Raw genomic sequence first — 10703 nt, 5'->3', positions numbered from 1 at the left:
GTTTCCCAAGAGGTAAAACAATTGCAAGTTTTCTACCCTGTTTCTCGGGCCTATTAAAGGGGTGTGTGTCCTCAGAAGCAGAGTAACTACACTTAACCTCAATTACACCAACAGAGCCTTTCAAAAGCCAGAGTCATGATGTGGAAGATCAAGCAAGAAGCACATGGACTCATTTCAGCACTGCAAATGCAGTAAAGGCTGTAATTAAAGGCCTCCTGGAGTATTTCCAAATGAATGGCCCACCCCCCAAAAAATATTTTGACAGGCGGGGCTGAGCTTTTCAATAGACATTGCTCCTTATGTAAAGCAGAGCGTGGGGTGGCAAAAGGCTGTTTTGTTTCCACGTTATTTCTTCACTGGAGTCTTTATAGTCCGGATTTCATTACAGTTCCAAGAATGCCACACTGAAGATCAGAGGAAATGTGGTAGTGACAACTGAGATTCTGGCGGATGTGCCTATATTTGACAAATGCTTTAGCCGCTAGCCATAAGCACATCCGTTCAAATTAAGGAGTAGGAGGGACAGTTACCCTACTGCAGGCTGCTAATTTCATTGAAGGGACTCTAATTATTTTTCCCTTTTTTTTTTCTTGCTGGCTAGGACAATGCTAGTTACATAAGAGTATTTCTATTGCTAGAATTAAATATTGAAGTAAAACATAACAACAACAGCCCTGGCCAGGCACAGTGGCTCACACCTGTAATCCCAGCACTTCAGGAGGCCAAGGCAGGTGGATTACCTGAGGTCAGGAGTTCAAGACCAGCCTGACCAACATGGTGAAACCCCCCCATCTCTACTAAAAATACAAAAATTAGCTAGGTGTGGTGGTACACGCCTGTAATCTCAGCTACTCAGGAGGCTGAGGCAGGAGAATCCCTTGAACCCAGGAGGTAGAGGTTGCAGTGAGCCGAGATTGCACCATTGTACTCCAGAAAAAAAAAAAATCCAAGATGCTCTGGGTAGGATGAGTACGGATCTGGATGGAACTAACACATTCCCAGAAGAGTGGCAGGAATGACGTTCTTATGGCAAAAGTCTTGCACCTTTCCTAGGGAAGTAAAAAGAATGCTCAGGTGTCTGCACCATCAGTCATGGTGGTGGTTATATGACTGCATTCATTTGTCTAAACTCATTAAACTAGGGAGCTGTGAACCAGCTCTCTCCTATGAAAATGAAAAGATATCATTGCATTTGATCAACGAAACTGATTAACAAGCTAAAAGGTAAGAAAGAAAGAATGCTTGACATCTGCCTATAACTGGTTCTTGGAAGTGTTCTGCTTGCTAAAAAGCTGAATTATCTAATGGTTCATTCATTGAACAAGGGTTTTCTTGAGCACCTACTATGTTTAAGGCACTGTTCTGGGCTTTGGGAAAACAGCAATGAATGAGATGACAAAAACCTTTGTCCTCACAGAATTTACATTCAAATGGGGAGAAATAACTGTAACTAAGAAAGTGAATGCATAAAATAACTTTAGACAGCCGGGTACAGTGGCTCACGCCTGTAATCCCAGCACTTTGGGAGGCCAAGGCAGGGGAATCACGAGATCAGGAGATCAAGACCATCCTGGCTAGCATGGTGAAACCCTGTCTCTACTAAAGATACAAAAACTTAGCCGGGCGTGGTGGTGGGCACCTGTAGTCCCAGCTTCTCGGGAAGCTGAGGCAGGGGAATGGCATGAACCCAGGAGGCAGAGGGTGCAGTGAGCCGAGATCATGCCACTGCACTCCGGCCTGGGCAACAGAGCGAGACTCCATCTCAAAAATAAATAAATAAATAAATAACTTTAGACACGTTTAAGTGCTATGAAAATAATCAAATAAGATAATGGACTGCAGAGGGACTAGGTGAGCTACTCCTTTAGATAGACCAAGGAAGGCTTTTTTTTTTTTTTAATTGAGACAGAGTCTCACTCTGTTGCTCAGGCTGGAGTGCAGTAGCGCAATCTCTGCTCCCTGTAACCTCCGCCTCCTGGGTCCAAGTGATTCTCCTGCCTCAGCCTCCCAAGTAGCTGGAATTATAGGCACCCACTACCATGCCCAGCTAATTTTTGTATTTTTAGTAGAGACGGGGTTTCACCATGTTAGCCAGGCTGGTTTTGAACTCCCGACCTCAGGTGATCTGCCCGCACAGCCTCCCAAAGTGCTGGGATTATAGGCATGAGCCACCACACCGACCTAAGGAAGGCTTCTTAAAGGAAAAGCCATTTGAGCTGAAACCAGAAGGAGAGGCACCAGCCAGAAGGAACAGCAAATGCAGAGGTGGTAACAGAGAGATCAGTGTGGTGCGGCTGGAGCCAAGAGAGCCGGTGAAGTGTAGAGATGAAGAAAGGAAGCAGGAAAAGATGAGATGGGAAAGCAGGGCACGGTCAGATCATTCCGTCCTTTGTGGGCTGTAGGAAGAGTCTGAGTTTTACTCTCAAAGCAATAGGAAGCCATTGATAGATTTCAAGCGAGGATGCAAAAGTGGAACAACTATTCTAGTGGTTCAAGGCATGCTTTGGGAGCTACATTAGTTGCTCTGTCACCATGGACACCAGGACCATTGGCCCACTGTGTGTCAGACTTGTGCTGAGGTCGATTTTCCAGAAAGTGGGGCTGGTTATGTTTCCCATTACTGGGATGCTTCTGAACAATAGGCACCAAGATAACAGGTTGGTTTGGGGGGCAGGTCTGTAATTTATTCATGCATGTTGACAGGTGCTGACTCTAGGCACTGGGGATGCAGCAGTGAACAAACAGACCAGATCCAGTCTCACACCAGGCTCTGTCATCAGTGCGAGAAGGTGGCAGAGAAGGGGAAGCACAGAGACATGAGAGCACCAAGAAGGAGCACGTAGTGCAGACTGGAAGGAATCCAGGACGGCTTCTCAGTGAAGGCGAACTGAACAATAGGCAGGAGGTGGAAGGAGAGAAGAAACAGGATTCTAAAGAGACAGAATATCGTGTCCAAAGACCCAGAGATTTCAGAGGAAACTCAAGGAACAGCAATAAGACTCAGCTGGAGCAGAGAATGTGAGTGAATGGTCAGATCTGCACGTTAGGAAGAGCAATCTAATTCCAGCTACTGAGGAGGCTGAGGCGGGAGGATCGTTTGAGGCCAGGCATTTGAGACCAGCCTGGGTGACATAGCAAGACCCCATCTCTACATAAAATAAAATAATTAGTCAGACATGGTGGCATGCACTTGTAATCCCAGCTACTTGAGATGGGGAGACGTAGGGGTCGAGGATAACCCTTGAACTTCTACCTTCTAGGTCAATCGTCTGGTGGTGGCGTTAGAGAAGAAACAGTCTGTGAGAGTTTGGGGAAGATGGTGCTCACGAAACATCCAGATATGGTGTCATCCAATAAGATCACTACAAACCACACGTGGCTATTTTTTGAATACTTGAAATATGGTTAGTATAACTAAAAAAGTGAATTTTTTATTTTATTTAATTTTCATCTATTTTAATCTTAGTGTTTAACTCAAATCTGATTCAGTTCCTGGAGCATTTTAAAGGATGATTAGGACTTAATGATGTCAATATACTTTGCCAATTGTAAATATAACAAAATAGAAATCCAGATCAAATATTTCTGATGAAAAGTGAGCATCCAATGTGAAATGTGCTGTAAGTGTAAAGCAGATTTTGAAGACTTGGTCCAAAACACAAAGAGAATAGTATGTCTGCCACCCCTTTTATCACAGCTTACTGTGCATTTAACCCAGAAGCTCAAGCCCTTGGAGATGATCAGCTGCTGGCTTCTCACAAGAAGGTTTGCATTTCTCAGGTCTTAAGTTGTGGCATCTGAAAAGCCAGTTTCCCCAAATATCTCAAGAAAACATCTGGATTAAAAGCAGAAGTCCTTAATTAATGAAACAAATAATTAACCTTGAGAACAGAAGTGTTCCCCCAAAGCACAATATATGAATTTGCTAATTTAATTCAATAAATATTTACTAAGAATCTACCATGGGCAGGACACTACTTAACAACGTCAGCCAGGCACGGTAGCTCATGCCTGTAATCCCAGCACTTTGGGAGACCAAGGCGGGTGGATCACCTGAGATCAGGAGTTCAAGACCAGCCTGGCCAACATGGTGAAACCCCATCTCTACTAAAAATACAAAACTTAGCCAGATGTGGTGGCACACACCTGTAATCCCAGCTACTCGGGAGGCTGACGCTGGAAAATCACTTGAACCCAGCAGACAGAGGTTGCAGTGAGCCAAGATTGCCCCACTGCACTCCAGCCTGAGAAACACAGCACAACTCTGCGTCAAAAAAAAAAAAAAAAAGAGGAGGAGAGAAAGATATAAAAGATGCGGTAAGAGAATAAATGAATGCATAGAGGAAAATTTTAAAGTCCCAGGGCATGTGTGGGGAACAGCAAATCATCCCCTTTGGCTTTCCAGGAAAGTTAAGACCAAGTACTAGGCTAAGGAGTCTGTATTCGATACCAGAGGTAATAGAGAGCCACTAAAGGTTTTAGAGCAGGAAAGTGACTTCAAAGCAAACTGCCTTCTGGTTAGCCATAAAATGAACTACATGTCGAGCAAAGAACAGTACATTAAATGGACAAGAGGCCAGGCTAAAATCACAGCAAGGCATTTAGGAGGAAGAGAAATTGCAGAGAGAAGCTAAGACAAATCTGGTTCATTGGTGTTTGACAATTTCACCAAGAGCCACACTCAAGAAATCGTTTATTTATCAACTCTATAGTGAAGACAGAACAAGTATTCCCTCAGGGCCGCAGAACTTGCTGGAAACCCTTCAGATGCTCAAAATCAGGTAGGTGATTAAAAAGCACTTTTACAACTGAGTGCTTCTCTTTCTTTTAGCTCTGCTGTTTAGTGTGTCTTCCAATTAACATAAAACTGCACTAGCCAGTTCCTTGACCCAATGGGAGGAGAAATAATTCATTGCTCAATTTTTAATATGCCCTTTTAGATTGCAAAGGAAAAAAACGGGTAATTATGTACATAAATATACTGTTCAATTCCTGCATTTAAAAAAATGCTGAACAATTCATCTGGCTTCTATTAAATCTGTGCAACTATTATCTAAAATTATTACAAGAAGTAGGATATAATGAATAGACTTTTGAAAATAAATAGTATGGGTATGCTATATAAGCAATCTGAGGGCGGTGAATTGTTCAAGTCAGAAGGAACCTGTGATATTATGCAAGTGACCCCATGCATTTTACAAATGAAAGTAGCCCCGAGAGGCCAAGCAACTTCCCTAAGTCACACAGCAAGCTAGGATCTTGGTACATAGGGAAGTGGCATCTATAAGTACAGGTATGTGGTGCCTTTAAGTGTTTACTCTCTGCCACCCATTGAGCTAAGCACTTTTTATGTATTATCTGATCTCCCCTTAAAGCTCCTATGAAGTAGGTACTGTTTTATCCCCATTTTACAGATGCGAAAAGAAGTGAAGTTGCTTGCTGATGTGGTTTGGATTTGTGTCCCTGCCCAAATCTCATGTTGAATTGTAATCCTCAACATTGGAGGAAGGGCCTGGTGGGAGGTGATTGGATCATTGGGGTGGACTTCCCCCTTGCTGTTCTCATGATACTGAGTGAGTTCTCACCAGATCTGGTTGTTCAGATCTGTTTAGCACCTCCCCCTTCTCTCACTCTCTCCTGTTGCCATGTTGAAGTCATGCTCTTTCCCCTTCACCTTCCACCATGATTGTAAGTTTCCTGAGCCCTCCCCATCCATGCTTCCTGTTCAGCCTGCAGAATTCTAGCCAATTAAACCTATTTTCTTTACTTGAGGTCAGGAGTTCAAGACCAGCCTGGTCAATATGGTGAAACGCCATCTCTACTGAAAATCCAAAAATTAGCCGGCCATAGGGGCAGGCACCTGTAATCCCAGCTACTCGAGAGGTTGAGGCACAAGAATCGCTTGAGTCTGGGAGGCGGAGATTACAGTGAGCCGAGATGGTGCCACTGCATTCCAGCCTGCTGACAGACTCCATCTCAAAAAAAAAAAAAAAAAACAACTCTTTTCTTTATAAATTGCCCAGTCTCAGGTAGTTCTTTACAGCATATGAGAACTAGACTAATATAATTGCCCTAACCCTAACCCACAGCTAGTAAATAGTAAATTTGGTAAGTGGTGAATTCTAGTAAATGCTAGAAGTTGAACTCAAGTCTTAAACCTGTGCTCTTTTCACAAGAGCATATGCAAATTAAAATATTAACTCCGAGACCATGAGCTCATGTAGAACAGTATACAGGGTCACAGCTTGTGGAAGGGAAGGAGCCAGGGCCAAGCAGGTACTAAGAGAAGAAAGATACATAGATAAGTGGCTGCTCAACACCTCAGCTATCTGGAAGATTATATCACTCGTCTCTACTTTTTTAACAGAATTTTTGTGAGATTCAAGTGATACACTCCATATGAATGACCTTGGAGAGTTAGGAAGAGTTATCCAAAGAATACATTGAACAGACCTTTATAATTATTTCAGGAAGAGAGGAAGAAATCTCTCTGAGCACCCTAAAATGTTATAAAACCCACTGGCTAAAGGGGGAACCCCAGATATTCACTCAGAGCCCACTGCCTCTTGGTTTACACACAATGTATACTAGTAGTTACTAGGTTTCCCAGTTCCACAGGAGATTCAGAACTCTGGCTTATGTCACAAAAGGCTTAGAGGAGAAAGACTTGCTTGGATATAATGGATAAAAGCTAGGCAGATACAGAAAGAGCTAAGGGGAACTATAAGAGCAAATAAAAAGGCTTGCAGGCTAGGGCTATTTAATGCAAGGGCAAAGAGTGCTCCATTCCTCAGGGAGAAATCACAGTACAGTGAAGAGTGTGGAGCCTGCTGGAACTATGGGCAAGTCCAACCTCCACCACCCATAAATTGTATAAGCGTTGGCAGGTTACTGCACTTCTGAGTCTAGTGGTTTGTTGTTGGTTTCGTTTTTTGCTTTGTTTGGTTTGGTTTGGGGTTTTTTGTTCTTGTTTTTGTTTTTCGTTTGTTTGAGATGGAGTCTTGCTCTGCCACCCAGGATGGAATGCAGTGGTGCAATCTCAGCTCACTGCAACCTCCGCCTCCCGGATTCAAGCCATTCTCCTGCCTCAGCCTCCTACGTAGCTGGGATTATAGGTGTGTGTCACAGTGCCTGGCTAATTTTTGTATTTTTAGTAGAGACGGGGTTTCGTCATGTTGGCCAGGCCGGCCTTGAATTCCTGACCTCAGGTGATCTGCCCACCTTGGTCTCCCAAAGTGTTGAGATGACAGGCGTGAGTCACTGCACCTGGCCTGAGTGTGGTGGTTTTAAAATGTCTACAGATTATTTGATATTCCCCCCTTCAAGAGGTAGAGCCCCTTGAATTCTCCTCCCCTTCTAACAAACAGAATAAAGCAGAATTAACAATGTACAACTTCAGACACTAGGTCACAAAGGCTTCCATCTTAGTCTCTGCCTCTCTCAGATTGCTTACTCTAGGGGTGGCCAGCTGCCATGTTGGGAGGCCACTTAAGCAGCGCTATGGAAAGATCCATGAGGCAAGGAACTGAGAGGCCTCCAGTCAACAATCATGTGAGTGTGTCATCCTGGAAGTGGATTTTTCAGCCCCAGTCAAGCCTTCAGAGGGTGGCAGCCCCTGCTACATTCTGACTACAACCTCATGAGAGGCCTTCAGCCAGAATCACTCAGCTAAGCTATCCTGAAATGCTAATCCTCAGAAACCACATGAGATCATAAATGATTGTCATTGTAAGCTGCTCTATGTTGGGTTAATTTGTTATCTAGTAATAGAAAACTAATACACTGAGACACCATTTCTCCATCTGTAATATGAGAAAAACAAGTGAGGATAGGGAACGTAAGTAGGAATATATAAGATGTCTAGCAAATGCCTGGCATGTGGTAGTTGGTGAATATATGTCAGTTTCCCTCCCTACCTTCCCCTCAAACACACCTGAGAGTGTAACTCTCAGCACAGATGATGGACTTTTATAATATGGAAAAAAGTTAAATTGTTCTGTATCCTTTTTTAGAAAGCAACACAATTTTTAAAGGTGAGGGAGGTGATTCTTGAAATGGTTGCCAGTAAAGTCACCCTCAGTAAAATAGAAAAGTTATATCAACACACTAGCAAATTGATAAGCACACAATCCCTTGACTTCAGACAGATCTAGGCTTCAGGTATCCGCTCTGCCACTGTACCAGCTGTGTGCTCTTGAGAAAATAACTTAACCTCTCTGAACCTCATATTCTGCACATAAGGAATGATTATCTCAGTTGGGTATGATTCAGTCACCTGCAAAATGTACTTATTTAGAACTTTGCCTACCTTGGGGTTCCAGATAAAATGGCCAGCAATTGCCAAGAGAAGTCCAGAACCAGTTGCCTGGTTAATGTGTCCCCTCCCGCCTTCCACAACCAACAAACCAACCAACACACACACGCGCACACATTCAACTAGGCAGTATGCTGGGGGGCTGGGTTATATACATCCCTTTCCCTTTGTCAGAGGCATTCAAACCAGAGTGACTCCATCTGGAGTGAGGGCTAAGAAAAACGAGACTGGGACTTGCGGGGCTGTTTTCCCAGGATGTTAGATATTTCTAGCCTCTAGATGTTTACAGTTAAGAGAACAGATTCATAATGTTTACTAAAAAGTCCCAAGCGAAGGAATGTCCTGATATCCCGATACCTTGAGAACAAAAGCATTCCTAATTAAAGATAATAATATTGATCCTTACAAAATATAGTAATTAAGAAAATTGATCCTTTATCACAAACCCTTGTAGCAAGGACATCTTCCAATGATTTTGTTGTTGCTGTTGTCATCCTATGTATATACAAGCATTGTACTTAGGGTGGATGTATTCCTCCTCTTAATTTCGGGAACACCCTACTCTGTCTATGGAGCAGCTGTCCTTTCAACTGCTTTACTTTCTTAATAAACTTGCTTTTGCTTTGCACTGTGGACTCACTCAGAATTCTTTCTTGTGCAAGATCCAAGAACTTGCTCTTGGGGTCTGGATCAAGATCCCTTTCCAGTAACATATTCAAGAGTGCTTTTGCTACTGATGGGACTCAGGACACACTACTCCAAAATATAGCAACTTGAGATAAATATATATATATATATATATATATATATTTTTTTTTTTTTTTTTTTTTTTTTTTTTGAGACGGAGTCTCGTTCTGCCGCCCAGGCTGGAGTGCAGTGGCCCCCGGTCTCTGCTCACTGCAAGCTCCACCTCCCGGGTTCACGCCATTCTCCTGCCTCAGCCTCCCAAGTAGCTGGGACTACAGGCGCCCGCCACCATGCCCAGCTAATTTTTTGTATTTTTTTTAGTAGAGACAGGGTTTCACCATGTTAGCCGGGATGGTCTTGATCTCCTGACCTCGTGATCCGCCTGCCTTGGCCTCCCAAAGTGCTAGGATTACAGACGTGAGCCACTGCGCCTGGCCAGCACCTTGATATTTGAGAAAACAGGCGAAGCAGGAAGGTCTCTCTCACCTTTCCCCTTGAAGCAATCATAAGACAATCATTCAAGAGATGCCCTCCCTACACCTGGGGGAAAGGAGCATCCTAATCTCTGAAGACACAGAGATCTGAACAAACAGGCCTTGTTAAGTTTCCCCAGTTTATTACCATTAGATCATACCCCTTTTGTCCAATTATACTTCTCTATGACTATCTACTTCTTCATCACACTCTCATCACAGGAAAAACACACAGATTTCCCTGTTTCTTTGGGTCTTTATTTTTCCAATGGCTCCCATATCACATAAAACTTAAATAAATTTGTATATTTTTCTCTTGCTAATCTGTCTTTTGCTGTATGAGCCTCAGCCATGAACCTAAGACGGAAAGAGAAGATATTTCTTTTCTGCTACTCTCTTTCTCCTACTTTTTTTTTTTTTTTTAATAGGGTCCTGTTGTGTGATGCCCAGGCTGGAGTATAGTGGTGTGATCACAACTCACTGCAGCCTCGAAATTCCTGGGCTCAAGCAATCCTCCTGCTTCAGCCTCCTGAGTAGCTGGCATTACAGGCGTGTACCACCACACCTAGTTAATTTTACACTATTCATTTTAATAAAACTTCACACTAATAAATATGTTGGGATTGGGGTAGGGAAGCCTCAACACATACCATGACTTGTCTTAGCCCTGTCCCTACTAAGGTTGGCCTCATTTCTGCAGTGATGAGAACTCCTCTAGCTTCCTCCCCCAGAAACAGTCATCAAGTGTCTGGGAATGTTTGGATGGTAAGCCAGGGAGGTGAACTGTAATTAAAACACAGATGGATAAAGCAGGTACTCCTTTAACCTGCAAATTGAGATCCTGGCAGCCAGCAAGCTCCATTTTGAGCTTGGTGGGCAGAGGGCTTTGTTAGAAAGGCACCATGAAGGAGTGGAAGGAATGGGGATTAAAGAAGGTTAAAGGACTTGGTTAAAGAAGCCAACAAAACCCTCCCTATGGCTGAGTTGCAATTTTTTAAATTACTGTTACTTACTTGAGACATATTTTGAAAGACGTGAAGAAGAATAAATGTCCCCAGGAGCAGATTAAGAAGTAAATATCCCCAATACATCTGAAGGCTCTTGTGTACCCCTCCTCAGCAATACCCACTTCTGCCTTTGCAGAGGGAGCCTCTATTCTGAATTAGGTGTTATTCCAGCCTCATGCTGTTTTTATACTTTTATTACCTATTTGGCTTGTTTGTTTGTTT

This window comes from Chlorocebus sabaeus, chromosome 11 (assembly GCF_047675955.1).
Source record: "Chlorocebus sabaeus isolate Y175 chromosome 11, mChlSab1.0.hap1, whole genome shotgun sequence".
Lineage (NCBI taxonomy): Eukaryota > Metazoa > Chordata > Mammalia > Primates > Cercopithecidae > Chlorocebus > Chlorocebus sabaeus.
This window is presented reverse-complemented; position numbering follows the sequence as displayed.